Here is a 17,914-nt window from a genome sequence, read left to right as displayed (position 1 = left end):
AGGGATAGCCCAAGCCCCGCAAACCTGCCTATTCTAAACGGGTTCTGCCATCCGCCGCATCAACACAAAACATATGAGACTTTAATGGGAAGGAACTTTAATAAAACTAGGAAACAATACAGGAAAGGCAAAGAGTCTAGTTTCTAAATGAAGCACCCAAAGTTACCCGTCCCCTCGTGGGTAAAAGTCCATCCATATGGAATTGGCCCAGAACAAGGCCCCAAAGCCTGCCACAAGTCTAAAGCATCTTCCTGTGGGGACCCACAGAAAAGGGTCAGAAACAACCAGACAAGCCCGGAAGGAAAAAAGCAAAATCAACATCAAGATAAAAGCTGCCATTGTCACCTCCCCATGGGTCTCACCCACGTCTGTGTCACCCAGTCCACAACCCAAAGACAAGCGCAGTTTCTTCACGTGTCTCTAGGCTCCATGGGCCTCCTCCAGGTCTCCTGGCTCCATCCTGCTTCCTTCCTTCCTCAGTCTCTTCCTGCAGCTTCTTCTCTTCCTGCTCAGCTCCACCCTCCCTTGGGTGGGGCAGGGAACCTGGAACTTCCCCCTTTCCTGGGGACCACCCTGTTACAGGGAGAGCACAAGAGACTATGATGATGGTGCACGGGTGAGTTGGTGGGGGGAATTTCACGGGGACTACACTTGAGAAAGCGAACATTGTACAAAAATGAAGAATGATGTAAAATATATATAAAATAATAATAAAAAAGACTACAAGGGCCTCCCCGGTGGCGCAGCAGTTGAGCGCTGGGTTGCGAAGCTGCCCGCAGCCTCTGCAGCGCAGGTTCGATCCCTGGCTGCTCCCCGGCCACAGGAGGAGGGTCCCACATGGCGCAGACCTCTCCTGCCGCCCGCTGCTCCCCTCAGCAGTGTACTTCAGCCCTTCTGCCTGCTCTGCTCCCTGCTCTGGCTCTGGTGAATTCTCTCACCCTCCCGTGCTTCTGACTGTACCCAGTGCTTGTATAAATAAATAAATCAATCTTTAAAAAAAAAAAACAAACTACAAAATAAAAAAAAAAAGATCACTCTCATTGAAATGTGGCTAATGGGATGGAGATAAGCATGACACAATACGTAGAGTCCATCAGGGCCATTGCAGTGGCCCCGCAAGACAGACTAGTGCCTGGACTAGGTGAGGACAGCAGAGGTGGAGAACTGGGAGACATGGGAGACAGATAGGAGAGAGAATAGTAGACTCGGGTGCAGCATGGGACAAGAGAGAAGGGCTACCTAGATAGCACTTAGAGTCTTCTGTCCCTCTGAGGTTATAGCATTTGTGAGCCTTAGTCAAACTTAGGGTCACACAAATTTGAAAATTTTTGCTTAAGAAATGCATTTGACTTGAGGGAGAAAGTAATAATCCTCAAACCCACAGGAATCCACAAAATTAGGATGAAAATAGGCATAGCATATGATAATAAAAATGTGTGTTAAATTTTTAGATATTTGAAGCTGATTCCCGCTCTGTCTCTGGTGAATTCTCTCACCCTCCTGCACCTCTGACTATACCCCAGTTCTTGTATAAATAAATAAATCTTAAAAAAATATATCAGTGATATTCAGTAAACTGCACATAATTTAAAACTGCACAGTTGGATAGGTTTTGACATAATTATAACCATCATGACATCATCACCATAATCAAATCAGTGAAATATTTCCATCACCCCTAAATGTCTCCATATGCCTCTTGGTTGTCCTGCACTGCCACCCTGTCCCCAGGCAGCCATTGTTCTTATTTTCATTACTGCTGATTAATTTGCATTTTTAAAAGTTTAAAATACTGTATGGATTCATACAATATTGTACTTTTGGGGGGATGGCAAGACTGGATTCTTTCATTTCATTCTTTTATATGCATTATCTTATCTAATTACAATAGTAACTACTATCAAGAAATTGATATTCAGAGAGGCTGAGTCCTAAGTCTCCCAGTTAAACATGGTAATGTTGACTTGGGAGCCATGCTTTCCCCTCAATGCACGTTATCCTCACTGGGCACGCATGCCCCTGAGTGTACCAGTCTCTCTAAGGCATGAGTGTAAGAAGAGGTGCCTAGCCCATGTCTCATGGCTTTGGAGGATGGAATCAGGACCTGGGGTCACTGAAGATGAATCCTTTAGCTGCCACCACACTGGACACATGAAGAATTCTAAAGCAGAGCAAACAAACACAAGCAGCCTGAAGTTTTGTGACCTTCATTTCTGAAGGTCACTGGGAGCCTGGGCTGCTGGAGACAGATGGGCTCAGAAGAAAGGACAGGTTGTCCACCCCCTTGGTTTCAAGCAAACCCAGTGCAGATCTGGATTCAAGGGAAGGTGGGAGGCAGGCTTGGGCTGCTCCTCACTGCCTCAACTGGGGCAGCTCTATTCTTTCCTATTCATCTATTGTAAATTTTCTTCTAAAGGAGACATGTGTCTTTAACAGGGAGGGGAAGGGTAGGGACAAAGTGAGGAGGGACCACAGTGGACCATGTGGATGGACTCTGGGTGCTTTGGTGGTAGGCATGGTGTAGTAAAAACGTGTGAATGGGGAGATCCTATACCTCTAAAATACAAACAATGATGTAAACCAATGTTATCTCAATAAGAAAAAGCTTGAAAATCACTAATCTAGTTTAATATTTCATTTATTAGAGATGAAGAGGCCAAGGCCTTGATAGGGTCAAATGCCAGATGCCTAGTGAAATTTGAATCTCAAATCAACAAAGAATAATTTTTGAGTTATAGCCATCTTAACTATTGCACAGGACATACTTATATCAATAGTTACTTGTTTTTGCTGAATCTGACAACACCCTAGGGCTCGTGGCTGACTTGCCCCAGAGAAGGTCAGGGCTGAGCAGGCATAGGCAGTGGGTCTGTGGCTGATACAAATGCACAGCCTCCTGTCTGCTAGACCTTAACTGGACACTATCTTGTGTAAAAGTACAGGTCTTGGGCCTCCCCTGGTGGCACAGGTGGTTGAGCGCCGCGCTGTGAAGCTGTCCACAGCCTCTGCAGCGCCGGTTTGATCCCGGCAGGCTGGCGAGGGTCCCACATGGTGTGGCAGACCTCTCCTGTCTCGCCCGCTGCTCCCCTCAGCAGTGTGTTTCGTCAGTCTGCCTGTTCTGTTCCCTGCTCTGTCTCTGGTGAATCCTCTCACCCTCCCATGCATCTGGCCTGTACCCCGGTTCTTGTATAAATAAATGAATAAACCTTAAAAAAAAAAATAAAAGTACAGGTCTAAAAATTGTTTTCAGTGGGGCCAAACTTGTTTAGGGGCTGGAGTGAGAGCAACTGTTGGAAGTGGGCTTGGATGAGGCTGGTGGTCCTGCTACTACTGACCATACCTGCTTCCCTGCTCTTTATCTCCCTGTCCCCCCAACCCCCTTCTCCTCTGTGCCCTGGGGTCTGGGGCTGAGCAGCACATGACACTCGGGATGATGTCATGACCACAGTACTGGTTCTGATGAGGGGTCACTGAATCCTTGTCCTGAGAGGTCCCAGCTATCTCTCCAGAGCCCAGGAGAGGGGAGGGGGGGAAAGAGAAGGCCTGAAAGTTACAAGCAAAATCACTCAAATGATCTCCATCTTATTCTTCCCTAACTTGGCCTCATTAACAAGGAGGCTAATATTTGGCTCTGGAGTGAAGGCAGGACTGAAGTTCTCTCCAGGGGCTCTGTTAAATGTCATAAATTGCAAGGGCTCAGCTTGAGGAATTTGTGAATGGCATCTGAGCCTGAGGCCATGTAGTAATATTTATACTGTGGAAGTTCAGCCTTTTTCCCCTTTAAAAAAAGTTTGTGATTTGTTTCAGAAGATGTCCATATTAATCACTGTTTTTGGTGCCCTAATGGGCAAGATTCTCAGTTCCAGGATGCCAGGGGATGGCCGTGGGAGAAACAGGACCTTGGGCTTGGGGAGGGGCTCACATGAGCTCAGGTGCTGGATCTTTTATGCCAATGCCTTTTTTCTGTTTGGGGGAGTTATGAAACAGACCTCTCACCATCATGCACAGAGAATCAGTCTTATTTTTAGGCTATAAAATCCAGAGAATGCATTAAATATGCCTGTTTAGCCATGTCCAAAGTGAGTGTATGAAACTCCTCAGGAGTGGTGATGGAATGTTACCAAAAATGAGAATATTGTAATTAACACATATCTAGAAATTATTATTTGTCAGACCTCCTGTTCTAAGCCATATATTTATGTATATATGTATTTCTAGATCTATATCTCTTATATATTTATTTTATTCTCAGATTAAATAGGCTAAGGAAGTAGGTACTGTTATTTTCCCTTCTTAAAAGGCTGGGATAGTGACTGGTCTTTGTTACACAATCAAGTAGAGGCTCATGCTAGCTGCACATACCAAGGCTGGATTCTGATGCCCATAGTCTGGCATCCTATGTCCCTCACCATTTGTGTCAACCTGCCTTTTCTATCTTATCTTGCACGATTCAGCTTTGGGCATTGCTTACATGTAGGAGGTCTTGCTGTCCTGAGCTAATCAGGTAACTTCCTCTGCTGAGAATCTGGACATACTGGTATGTTGGGAATGTTGTCTGCTTATCTCTTCATAAAGATGAACATTCCACCCACTCTTGGGTCAGACCATGTCCTTTATTCACACACCCAAAGCCATTCTAGATCCTGAGTGCCCTCTCACACTGTGTTACTGAGGAATTACTGCTCAGTATGCAGGACTTGTATAGCTTTGGTTCCAACACTCAAGTCCAGAGCTGTTTCTTCATGATTCCTCTCTGTCTTGTTCCTTAATGGATTAAAAGTTTCAGCACGGAAGAGGTTGGGTATGAACATAATAGTCCCTCAGTCTGAGGTGCTGAAGGAGAAGGGGCTGAGAGCTGTCTTTTACCCTCACTGGCTTTTTTTTTTTTAAAGATTTATTTATTTATGCATACAAGAGCTGGGGTACAGTACAGAGGTGTGGGGGGGGGGTGAGAGGACTCACCAGAGACAGAGCTGGGAACAGAACAGGCCGACTGACTGAAATGCACTGCTGAGGGAGCAGTGGGCGAGACAGGAAAGGTCTGCTGTGCCGTGTGGGTAGCTCCCTGGCTGGGGATCAAACTCATGCTGCAGTGGCTGCGGATAGCTTCATAGGTTGCATCTTAACACCTGCATTACCAGGGAGGCCATACCCTTAATGGTTCTTAAAAAAAAAAAAATCACAAAAGACGCATGTGGTGCTCTTCATGGAGAACCATTGGGTGCTCCTGGTGTCACTTGACATAGGCAAGGTCTGTGATTAAATATTGCCTTATAAGTAGGCTGTCTCTCACTTATGTAATACTGGTTTTACAAAAATTCTATTTTTCTCAATTCCATAAAAAACATAATAAAATTTGATTAATTTGTGTTCTGATAGGACCACAAAGTCAACTGTTGTGAGCACCAGCTGCTCTGAGCAGGCCTTTCTTCTGCAGGTGTTATTTTGGGAACCAAAGGATTCATGATATTATTGTGTCACTTTTCCACTATTTCCATGAGTTCCCATAATTACAGATCAAAGATTCAGGAGACTAGGAATCTGACAAAAGCTGTAAGGGAGAGTCTAGAGATGCTGGCACCAACTGTGTGTTGAGACACGCAAGTTCCTATAGAATTAAGCCAATCTTATTCTTATAATGTAAGAGCGAGCTCTGACATGGGACTGAAGGGACAGAAGATTATGCTGAAGTGCTTTTGACTTTCACAAAACTTGAGTTTTGCAAGACATTTCCTAGCTGAGCAGTTGGATGTCTCAGTGAGCATTTGTCATTTGTGCATCTGGGCAAGATAAACCAAAGGTGAAATATTTCTGGAGCCAGGTAAGCATTTCATCCCTCTGCCCCAGTGTGTCCAGGCTCACACTGATGGTCCTGTGGCCTCCTGGCCTGTCCTCGACTTTTTTCTCTGTCCAGAGAGAGCTCTTTGTCCTCATGGCAAAAAGGAGGAGTACCTTCTGGGGACAGAGAGTAATGACTGCTTTTCTTTTATATTCACCATAAAGATCGATAATCCACATATAGTTTCCACACTGGGCCATAAGTATGAGTAATTATGGAATAATTAAATGTGCTAAGGGTGGCCAGGACTGCTAAAAGAGCAATTATGTAGCTAAGTCTGCACTCTGAATTGAACTGAAATAATTTGAAATAGAACATCAGATTTCAGAACAAACATTTCTGAGTCTTCTTCATTATATACTGTTTACCTATAATAACACTTCTCTTTTCCTTCTAAAATTTAATGAACGGACAGTAGTCTTAAGCTGTCCAACAAAAGGCAATGGGAATTCAACACTGTGCAAAGACAAGGCTGCCCCTCCTGCTGTGTGCAGGTGTGTGCTGGAATCTAGAATCTTTCAGTCTCTAGTTCAAATGCCAATTTCTGTTGAAGACTTCTGAGACATGATCCAAGTTACCTTGAGTCCCTCCTGACCCTAGCACTTTCCACTTCTGTAGTAGAACTGCAAAATCTGTCTTATTTCATGACTTTTTGATGAGAAAAACTCTTTTATCATACTTTATAATTTATAAAGAATTGTTCCCATATTTTTTAATTCTTGAAACAGCCTGTGTGTACACATGGTACTGAAAACTTACAGAAGAAGAAATGAAATCTCAAATGCCCTAAAACCAGACAATTAAACTCAATTGCCTATAGGAGACAGGCAGATAGAAAGACAAATACAAATGTAAGATAATCTGTCTAGGCATGTACCAGTCAGCATACTGTGCATAAAGTATGCACAGTAACAAAATGATCCCCACATCTTGGTAGCTTGTATCAAAAAAGGATTATTTTTCCATCAAGTTTCATGTTCATTGTAGGTTGATGGTGGCCCTGCTCTAGGATCCAGGTTGAGCAGTGGGGATGTTGGCAGGAGTGAGGTAAAGGATAACATGGTACACCCATGTACAGCTTGTAAGATCCAACTTGGAAATGGTCACATCCCTTCTGTTTATAAATTGAAACCTGTTATTTTCTCAGGCTTCTCTGCAGGATCTGCATGAACCAAAATTCATCCTGAGTAGGAGTTGGCATACTAATGCTCATACTAATATCTGGCCCACTGCCTGTTTTTGTATGGCCCGTGAGCTGAGAATGGTGTTTAACATTAAACATTAAACATAACAGATTAAAAATACTCAAAAAAGATAATATTTTGTGACAGGTGAAAATTATATGAACTTCGGATTGCAATGATTTTGTAAACAACACTTTGCTTGGACAAATCGCTCTGTGTAATGGCTGTAGCTGTTCTTATGCTACAATGACAGGATGAATAGCAGAGACAGAGACCCTACGGTAGGCAAAGCTGAAATTACTTACTGTCTGGCCCATTACAGAAAAAGTTTGCTGCACCCTGTTCTGTGTCATTGGTCAGAAATCATCCCAGTAAGGCAGGAGCTCAGTCTAAGTCTCAGCTACTTTCTTTTTCTCTCAATGACTGTAGCAATGTGTTTGGGATCCAGGACTATATCTACTGCTGTGCCTACCAGGGGGTGTTCAAATAATGTGCAAAGTGACTGGAGCCCTGAAATTGTGGATGTTACAGCAAGCTGGTAGGGTCTACGTGCAGAAAGTTTTGTAACTCTTACTTAGAGCACTTTCAAAATGGCATAGGAATAGTAACTAATGCAAAAAATACCCTAAATGATATTAAAAAGCAAGTGAGAGCCTGTAGGAAATATGGCAACAAAAAAGATAGATCAAAGATGGATTTTTTTTTTCATGGTAGATCTATTTTTAATTTTTTTAAACATTTATTTATTTATTTATTTATTTATTTATTTATTTATTTATTTATTTATTTATTTATACAAGCACTGGGCACAGTCAGAAGTGCAGGAGGGTGAGAGGATTCACTAGAGCCAGAGCGGGGAACAAAACAGGCAGAGTGACGAAATACACTGCTGAGGGGAGCAGCGGGCTGCAGGAGAGGTCTGCGTGCCATGTGGGACCCTCGCCTGTGGCCAGGGATCGAACTGGTGCTACAGAGGCTGCGGGCAGCTTCGCAACCCAGTGCTCAACTGCTGCGCCACCAGGGGAGGCCCCAAAGATGGATATTTTTAACGTATAAAGAGCTGTTGCAAATAGGGAAAAGATAAAAACCACAATATAAAAAATGGATAACTTATAAATAATTAAGCAAATGTCCAAAAATTATATAACATGTTCAATCTTACTAGTAAACAAAGAAATATTAAACCAGTGTGATCTCAACTTTAGCAATTAAACTGGCAAAAAAGGGGAAGTACCTGCCATTGGCAGGTGCCAGGTATAGGACATATTCTACAAATGTGTACAATTTTTGATGGGCAAGTTAATATAAATCCAAACTTTAATAACATTCATACTCTGCTTTGTTCACCTCAAAGGATTTATCTTAAGGAAATAATAAGTAGAGAGGCACAAAGAGACTTATGTATTTCCTACAAGAACTTTTACTACTAGTGTTATATCTAATAGAGAAAATTGGAAACTACTTAAATGCCCAGTGGTAAATACTAGACAGTCATTAAAATTATGTCATAGGAGAACTAATGTCATGGGAAATTAAGATACAGTATTAGGTGAAAGAAACAGAATACAGAAAGTATATATGATACGCTTCCATGTTTGTAAAAAACAAAAACAGGAGAGGCAAACTGTACTCAGTAAATGTTAATAGTAGTGGTTCTCTCTGAATTATTGGATAATTGAATTTCCATTGTGCTTTTCTATACTTACCTAACTTTCTATCATAAACATATTACATTGGTAACCAGAGGAAGAAAATGTATTTGGACTGAGGAAACCTCGCTTAGAGCATGCTCATGAGTATCTTGGGTACCATAAAATCCTCGTTATTTCTTTCAACTTTAAGAAAATCATTTTTGATCACTTTGTGAGTGAATCATGGTCTTTGTTTTTCTTGAGGAACTAGAAAATGGGTGATTCTTGATTGTGTTGGAAAAGGAACATTCTGCTTTGCGGTTTCTTATCTGGGTATTAAAGAGAATGTATTTTGCTGGGATGTTCTCAAGTATTTAGAGAATTGCTTCACTTCAACAGACCACTTTATTGCTGTAGCTGTGGCTCAAGACAATTGGATGCCAGAGTGATTTTTGAGATGGAACGATCCAGTTTGAACAGAGACAGTCTTCTAAATTGGGGTAAGACCCTGCAGCATGTGGTTCTCATTGAGAGTCAGCACGCCTCCCACCTCCTGAGATGAGTGGGCGCCTGATCACCCCAGCCCCAGCATGCCTGAACATCAGTGGGGAGCAGCCCGGTGAGGGGCCTCACTTTAGAGAGGCTGCTGACTGCTACTCAAGAAAATTGCTTTTGTTCTCCAGTTGTTGTTACTGCTCGCCTGGGCCTGGTTGTCTGTGGTAAATGAAATTTTGAACAAAGTCTGGAGAAAGTTGAGTACTTGGGTTTGATGCTAGAAATCTACAAAGTTCTGGGCAAAAGTCTGTTTCTTTCAGAAGTCAGCGTTTGCTTGACCTCTTGGACACGTTGCATCTGGGTCCATCATCTGACATTTCTGGTGTCACGATGCCTCCTGTGCTGTTGGGGTTCACACGGCTCAGGATTGGGTGCTCATAGGCACATAAGGCAGATTGAGGACAACTGGTAAGAGAGCCAGAATGGCTCCTGGTCAGCAACCAGGGCCCCAGGGAGGACTGGTCTGGACAGTACAGCAGAGATGCCAAGGAATAGGGAAATAGCTGGCCCAGCCCAGCCATGTGAAGGGGATCCAAGACACAGTAGCTGGGGGTCCCAGTGGAGAGGCAAATTCCTGTTGGGGAAAAGTGGGGTGACAGTGTTCTGAGTTCCGACTGAGCAACCCTTTAGTGGATAACGGGGCCAGGCACCAGGGGAGAGGAAAGAGTGCCTGGCACTTAGCACAATGTAGGAAGGATGTATGGCCACCTGGTATATCAGCTGGGCTCTGACCTTTGGGGCTAGGCAGGCCTGTGTTTGATTCTGGCCTCACCGCTGCCTCTGCGTGCCCTTGGTGAAAGCCTTGAGCTCTTTACCGCTGACTTGTCTCCCACTACTGAGCTATGGGAGGTGTGGGAAAATGAAATCTGTGAGTTACATAATGTGCTTAGGACAGAGCAGACACACAAACGACTTCCTTAAATCTCCTTGGCCCCAGCATAGGATTACAGCTGGGACTGGGGCTGGGTTTGCAGGTAGAAAACAAGTGGTCCCAACGAGGACCCTGCTGAACTGGGGTGACAGCTCAGGCTGACTCCTGTGAAAATAGCTCCACTGGGTTTTCCTACTTTTTTTTCTAATGACCTGGCCAATCAAAGACTTTGATTTCATTTGATAAAAAAAATCTGAGATGATTAAAAAAGAATTAGGGGTGGCCAGAAGAACAACTGAAGTTGGACTTCTGGAAAGAATTCTAAAATGCTGCAGAAATTTTTGTAAAAAATAAAATTATGAACATTCGATGAGAGAGACAACAAACATGTGAAGATTACTGTCCATCTGACTCATTGCTTTTCCAATTTCAATTAAGGAAAATAAGTATGGGCCTATTATGTTTTAGACCCTTTGCAAATAACCTAAAAAAGATTCATTGAGGTCAATATTTTGTTCTTCATTCATAGAATTACTAAATCCTTTCAGCACTGCATTAAAAAAATCTCAGTTTTCAATAGTCACAACATATTGCCCACTGAGATAGTCACTGAATATAAAATAATGGTGCTGACCGGTGAGGCCACATGAGGGGGCTTTTCCTCTCTGACCCTTAGGCCCCTGCTTGCCTCCTCCTAAGAGGACCTCAGTGGAAGGTTGCTGAACCAGTTGGGTAATCAACAACATTTTATTTTATTTTGCAGCTTTGCTGAGGTGTAAGTGAGCTACACATAATTACACACGCTGTATACAATTTTATGAGTTTGGACCTGCCCCCACACCTGTGATGCCACCTCCACCTTCAAGACAATAAACACATGCTTCATCTTCTCAAGTTTCCAGCTAAGCAACATTTTTAATTGAATTTACTTCACTCTATGAAAAACCAAAGAACACTGAGGTGTATGAGACAGGTAACATAGTGGTGATCTGGCTGTGGGAAAATAAAAATTCACACTACAAATAATTTCTTGTTTTAGAAATAATAGTAAAAATGACTTTATAGAAAATTTCCGGTACTATGTGAAAAATAAGATTTTGGGGAAATCTTTGGGAAACTGGGAAATTCATCTTTGTATCCTTTTCTGGGGACATGTTTGCTTCATGAACTAAGGAACAGAGATAATTCTTTATTAAAGTCATTTTAAAAAAGTTTGATTTTCCTTCAGGTGTCAGAGAATGAGTGGTAGCCTGACTCTGATGAGGAAAAGAACTTCCTCCATCTTGCTATGGACTTAAAGTCTAAATTGCTAAGCCGTTCTCCAATTCACCTGCTGAAGAGCCTCTGTACTTTTCAGAGTAGATAGTCAATATTTGCTATTGAACAAATGAATGGCGAACGAATGAACACACGAATGACAAAGCTGTGCTTTTGGACATGGGTGGAGCATGTGTGTCCACAAAGTTCACCGGTGGGAGCTGCTGGTCAGGCTCTTGTGGCCTCCCAGCACTGGTGTGGGGTTTGGGCTGCCAGACAAAGCTAGTTAAATCTCTGGATTGTGAGGAGGGAGTTGTGATGTTGGTGCTCCAGTTTTCTCACCCCTCAATGTGTGATTCTGAAGAATGCTCAGTGCTCTCCCAGAGACTCCCCTTGGTGGGGAGCCCCAGATGCTCACAGTGGTAACCTGCTTATTAAAGAATCCTTTTTCGTTTTTCTCCCTTGGCTGCCTTGACTTAACACTCCTTGTGCTCCATGACGTCTTCTCCCTCCCATGTTAGCCACTTGCATTCAAAGTCTTGTCTCAGGATCTGCTTTGGGGGAAACAAAGTCCAGATAACTTCCCTGGCACCCTCCCCACCTGCACTGTGTCCATTTCTGCCACTCGCCTGTACTCTTCATGTTGCTTCTGTTGTATTTTATTATTTCATCCTACAGAAAGTTATACAGTGATTTTTCTATAGTAGGCCAACTTTTTTTTGAGGGTAGGCTACCATCTTGCCTAGTAGTACTTTTCAGAGTAGATAGTCAATATTTGCTATTGAACAAATGAATGGCGAATGAATGAACACACGAATGACAAAACTCCTTTCCCCTTATGCTTCATCAGTGCAGGTATAGGCAGAAAACATCCCAGGGAAGCTGCATCCTCATTCTTTGCATAGGAGAGGAGCTCAAAAGATGTTAGTGGCATGAAGCAAAGCATGAAATAAACAAAGCAGGCACAGGAGGGGTCAGAGTCTTTTATTAGACCCGTGTCCAGTTCCAGGTAACTGGATCTAGTGGTATTCGAGAAGTCTGAGTGTGCTGCAGTCTGTAGAGGCTTTGGCAGTCAAACTTAGTTTGTTGGAGACTCACTGAAAAAGCCGCAACAGTCTGTCAGTCTGGGCTCTGTCCCTGTCTCAGTGAACGCCTCAGGACTGGCCAGGGGCAAGAGGGAGGGCGGCCTCTCTGACAGCTGTCAGCTGCCCATGGATAGTAGGAAACCAACTCAAGTTGCAGCCTATAAAATTCAGACTACCCTGAACCACTGATGGGGAAGATTTAACCCCCTCCATAGTGCCCCAGGGCCTGATCTCAGCCTGGAGAAACTCCGGAGGGGTTGGGGCTTGGCCAGGTTCCAATGGAGATGGGTGGGAGGGGGAACCCAGAAAATTCTTTAGGTTGTGGGAAAGTTCAGGAGACAGTGAGGCCTTGATTTGGGGTCTTAGCTGCTTGAGGTATTTTCGTGTTTTTGAACTGTGTTGATGGTATCTTGGTCCAGGGTGGTAGAAAAGATGACTCCTAATTCTCAGTGTCAAATGAATTGCTTCATGTGTTAGGACAAGACTTCACCAAAAATAAGGGGTGGAGTCAAGTGCACTAAGCTTTATCAGGTGACTGTCTAGGTCCCATACCTTGGACACTGCCCCTCCTACCAACGCCCCGGCCTGGGCGGGGACTGGTTCTGACCCAGGACCCTGAGCTTCTGCCTGGGAAGCCTGCCAGGAAGCCACACTTCCAGGTCCAGAAGTCTAAGTTACCTGATGTGGGCCCCTTACTAGGATTGGGCGTTTCTGGACATGAAAAAACTCAGAAGCAATTTGGTTGATGGAGACACATTCCTGCCTCCTAAAAGGAAGCACAGAGAAATACTGATTTAAAGAGCCAAATCCCCTGAAAGCATCCCAGACAACTCAGAAAGGGTATTAAAGACTTAATTCATTTCAGTATTAAAAAACTTTTAATTCAAATATGTACTTGATAACAGAGAAACAGGAACTTTGCATAGATAATGAACTTTAACACTTCTATTTTTTTGTTGAGAGGTTGAAAACAATGAGGGGAAAGCAAAAATTTGTAAGCCAAATTTGCTTTGTTAAGGAGAGAAAACAAGTTTTTAAAATCTCTTATTACAGAAAAGTGAGAACTCTCTTTTATCAACAGCTTTGTTTATAATGTTGGCAGCCACACTTGCCATTACTTTATTAATAGAAAATTCATTTATTTACATATCCTTTTTGAAGGATTCATGTTTCAACTGAGCAACAAAGGGCTTTGTGTATTTTATTGATCACTGTCATTTATACAAAGGTAAAATACATTTTCATATACAGATAGATAACTTCACAGCTCTACCTTGGTACACACATTTTTTAATCAAATAATACAGGTTAGATATGCATATTTTGCTGCCACAAATTTCTGTGAAAGTAACTATGCTGGCATTCCCAAATACTCTGTTCTTTTGGACAGTGGAATGATCTTAGCATGTTTATGCAAGAAAATGAGGTATCCAGGAAATATATTATTCCATTTTTCCAGCCTCATGAATGTGAATTTAGTTGTTGTTTAAAGTTATCCACCATTTGAATGGGAAGGTGGGTGCATGTACCTGTATTTGCCCCGGGGGCTACAACCTTTGGGAGAAGGGTGTCAAGGGCTGCGGATGAGCATGCAGATAGGCTGGGACAGGGGAGATGTTTCTATTGGAAGGTCATTAGAGGGTCAGGAGAAGACAAGGAAATATCTCCATCAAGATATGGAGGGTCAGGAGAAGACAAGGAAATATCTCCATCAAGATATGGAACCAAAGATTAGTGTAGCCCAATACAGGTGTAGGAGTGGGGGCACTCTAGGCAGGTCCAATCTAGAAGCATGTGTTCTCAACAGGGAATAACTTTCTCAGGCCATGGTCAGAGGGAGATCTGACTCTGGAAAATGGTCAGAGAGGTGCAAGATTGCTGACTTGGAAGATGGAGCCATAGGCTATGGAGTGCCTGTGGCATCTAGAAGCTGAAAACATAAGGAAATGCGTTTCCTTTAAAGCCTCTAGAAAGGAGGGCAACCTTGCAGACACTTAGATTCTAACCCAGCGAAGACCTGTGTAAGACATTTAAAAAATTATTATTATTTTCTTATATCATTGTTAATTTTCAGGCAGTATTTGATTTCTCCCCTCAGGTGGAATCCCTGTAGTTCTCCCACCACCATAGCCCCTGTGATCCATCACCACAGTCCCTTGTGCTTTTCCCTCCCTTGCTTTGAACCCTCCCTTCCCCCATCCTGTTCTGGATGCCTTAGATCTATCGTCAGCTTGCAAGTTTTGTCTTTTTCTTAACACTTTGCTTGGTTTCTCTATATTTCCACACAGAAGTGAAACTATCTGATATTTATCCTTTTCCTGGTTTCTCTTAGCATAATCCCTTCGAGTTCTACCCATGTTGTTGCAAAAGGCATGAGTTTATCTTTTTTGATTGCTGAGTAATATTCCATTGTGTGTATATACCACATCTTCTTGATTCATTCTTCTGTTTGGGGGCATTTAGTTTGTTTCCATATCTTGCTCTGCCAGACTTTTGACCTAGAGAGCTGGAAAATAATAAATATGTGTCATTTAAAGCCATCCACCAAGTCTGTGGTAGTTTGTTAAAGCAGCAATTTCAAACTAATACAGCAGCAGAGAATTGGGCTAAATGACTCCAGATCTCTCCAAGAGCATCCAACTCAAGAATTTCTTAATCCAAATTGATTTATTACATACTTCCTCTTCTATGAATAATTTCTCCATCAGCCTCACATATTTCCAGAGTATGTGACAGCATTAAATATTTAAGTCAAGACAAATAGACTTAATGAGTCGGCATATCTTGATTTTATAAACATTTTCTCATAGATCAAAGACAGTCCTTTTTCCCCTGTTCATTCAGAATAGTCCAGTTTAAACACACTTCTTTTGAAATGAGTTCAAATGTATATCGCCTGCACATTGTCAGGGGTTTCCTAAGGTCCTAGGACCTTAGGATATTAACTTTTACATGTTACCTTCTAGCTGCCAAGGTGGGTCATTGACAGCTTTACAGACAAGATTTAATTAAAGCTTAGACGAAATGTACCAATGTGCATGGAGAGCAAACCAGTCCTGGCTGAAGAGGCTCAGGATGGCACTGATTCTGTGAGTTAATTAGCAAGAAGTAAGAGCTCAGGGATCACAGAGCAGGGAGTGTGGGGAGCAGACGCTCTGTGATGTGAACTTTGAAGATTTGTTCTATGAAGGGATCTCCTTTAAAATCAGTGCTTGGACAAAACATCCTTACATGATTGTTTTTAAAGCTTAAAACTAATATTTATACTCGAAAGAACTAATATTTATACTCAGAAGACTAGATTTGGAAATATCAGAGGGTCTGACTTATTCTGCCCTGGAATGTTCTTTCTTGTCCTGTTTTGCAGCTCAGACAGGAAGAGAAGGTGCAGAGATGTAGAGGTGTCCACTTTCCACAGGTAAAAACAATTATATGTACACTTTTCAAGTAAGAAGTTCACAGAGAATGACCCATTATTTTTTTTCCCTCAAACCACCATTTTCTGGAGCCCCTTTAACCTTAGTACTTTCTGGAATCTAGATCAAAAAACAAAAACAACAACAGCAACAAAAGCTAGGCAAACCATCCATACCACGGAATTAAATTCAGTTTGTGCTTATTGAGCACCTATTATCAGTCAGCCATTGTACCAAGAATTGAGACCAACAAATCAGTAAGATGCATTTTTCACCCTCAAAGGATTCACCATTGAGTGGGAAAGACAAGCAAATTTCAGTTGAGGGACTAATGCAACAATAGGGGTAAATATAAAATGTAGAGGGAGATGAGAAGAAAGGGATTAATCAAGGAGGCAGAAAGCATATCCAGGAAGCTTCTTGAAGAAACTGGAGTTTCAGTTATGATTGATATTTTAACAAGTGGCGAGGATGAATGAGTTCTGTAGGTAGAAAAGGCAGCTCTGGGGCAGGTGGGTGCTTTTTCTACCACCCTTGTTGGAGCCCTTCAGAGTAGATTGGGGATTGAGTGGAATAAATATATTGACCGTGAACTTTGTTTCCAGAAAGATCTGCATGTGAGTCTTGCCACCAGCTTCCTGTGGACCCTTTAAATACTTATTTAAAATTTCAGATTCCTCTTCTGTAAAATGGAGATACTATTGGTGTCTGCCTTATAGAACTGTTCTTACACTTAACGGGATTAATGTTTTGCATAATGGGAGATATTTAGTAATAAATAGTATTTATTAATTTTGTCCCTGCCTATGTAAAGCTTTCAAATACCTAAGGGGAGGGTTTTTTATTACTACAAGTTGGTCTAGGTCACTAAATTGTCATGGATAGTAAGCTCAGTTTCTCTCTTGAGGTAAAGACAAAGGAGTCAATTAATCAGGTGTGAGCTGCAGCCCAACCAGACGCATTCGATGCATTCGTGGGTGAGGTGGAGACTGTGCCCAAGAGGGCAGGCTTCCTGGGCCTGTGAAACATGCTGTCACACAGGCCCCACATCCTGTCCCACACTTGGAAGTTCCTTCGCTTGGTTTCTGCTGTCATTTTCTTGAAATTCTATAAGAACTCCTGAATTTTCATTTTGTGCTACACTGCAAGTTGTGAGCCTGGTTTGGGTGATGGGCCTGTCTTGGATGCATCTTGTCCCTACTGTAACATGCTCCCCTTTGGTTCAGGGACTGAGCACCCCTTTCTCAAGCCTCTGCCTGGTAATTGCTGAGGCCACGAAAACTACCCCCTAAACCCAATCCCAGTTCATTAGGCCCTATTCTTCCGTCTTCACAAAGGTGAAGTCAGCAGAGTCTTTGCCTCATGGGAACTCACATTCAAAAAGAGGAGGCACGTGTATACATAGGCAACTGCAGGTTGACATGCCAGCGTTTGAAGCAGGGGCGGAGATGACCGGGGGTCCATGGAGGAAGATACAGGGATTATTTCTTGAACATTTATTACCCTTCTGTGTGTTCTTCTTAGGTTTTCTTGGCAAGTGGGATCATTTTTCCACATGATTTTATTTCTATGAAAGTGGGTCTAGGTAAATGAAAGGTTTGAAGTGCATTCTTGAAACGCAAGAATGCATTCCAGCAAAGGTTCCCGACATCTTCCAGTGGGTTCTGGAAGCCCTATCTCACCAGACAGTGCAAAATGCTGCAGGTAACTCTCCACTCAGACAAACAGGCACCTGTAGCCAATGGATCCTTCATTTTATAAAGTGCTTTCACATATTTTTAGTAATATTTCCCTTTCTATAATAAGTATGCATCCTTCCTCACTTAGAAATGCCTTGAGCGTTACCATTGCTAGAGGAGGAGGGATTCTAAAAGGAATCTTCTTTCAGTGCTCTGAGTTACAAAATTTTTGCATTAGTTGCCCAACAAGATAATTAGGAGGCGATTTAGGGTTTTTTCTTTCCTATTGGCAAAATAATTATAAGCAGACATCTAGACTGAAAGGTGGTGACCAAACTGTTGTCTCTCGGTACTGAGCTCCACAAAGGCAGGGCTCATGTCCTACTGATCTTTGTCT

General features: G+C 42.6%; 1 long non-coding RNA gene across 2 annotated transcripts; it reads left to right on the top strand.

Annotated features, from left to right (window-relative positions):
- The first annotated feature begins 4,660 nt into the window (after positions 1-4,660).
- On the top strand, positions 4,661-15,834 carry LOC119253395 (uncharacterized). 2 transcript variants are annotated; one of them, XR_008553300.1, is made up of 5 exons: positions 4,661-4,796; positions 5,646-5,821; positions 9,054-9,154; positions 10,844-11,053; positions 15,790-15,834. It is a non-coding gene; the product is annotated as an uncharacterized LOC119253395 (long non-coding RNA). The 2 variants fall into 2 exon arrangements; XR_005127070.2 differs by lacking the exon at positions 4,661-4,796 and having other exon boundaries at positions 5,620-5,821.
- Positions 15,835-17,914: the final 2,080 nt, after the last annotated feature.

The sequence above is a fragment of the Talpa occidentalis genome, unplaced genomic scaffold (assembly GCF_014898055.3).
Source record: "Talpa occidentalis isolate TD23 unplaced genomic scaffold, MPIMG_talOcc4v2.1 talOcc4.2, whole genome shotgun sequence".
Classification (NCBI taxonomy): Eukaryota; Metazoa; Chordata; class Mammalia; order Eulipotyphla; family Talpidae; genus Talpa; species Talpa occidentalis.
Note: the sequence above shows the minus strand (reverse complement) of the source record. Positions and strands in the feature narration are given on the sequence as shown.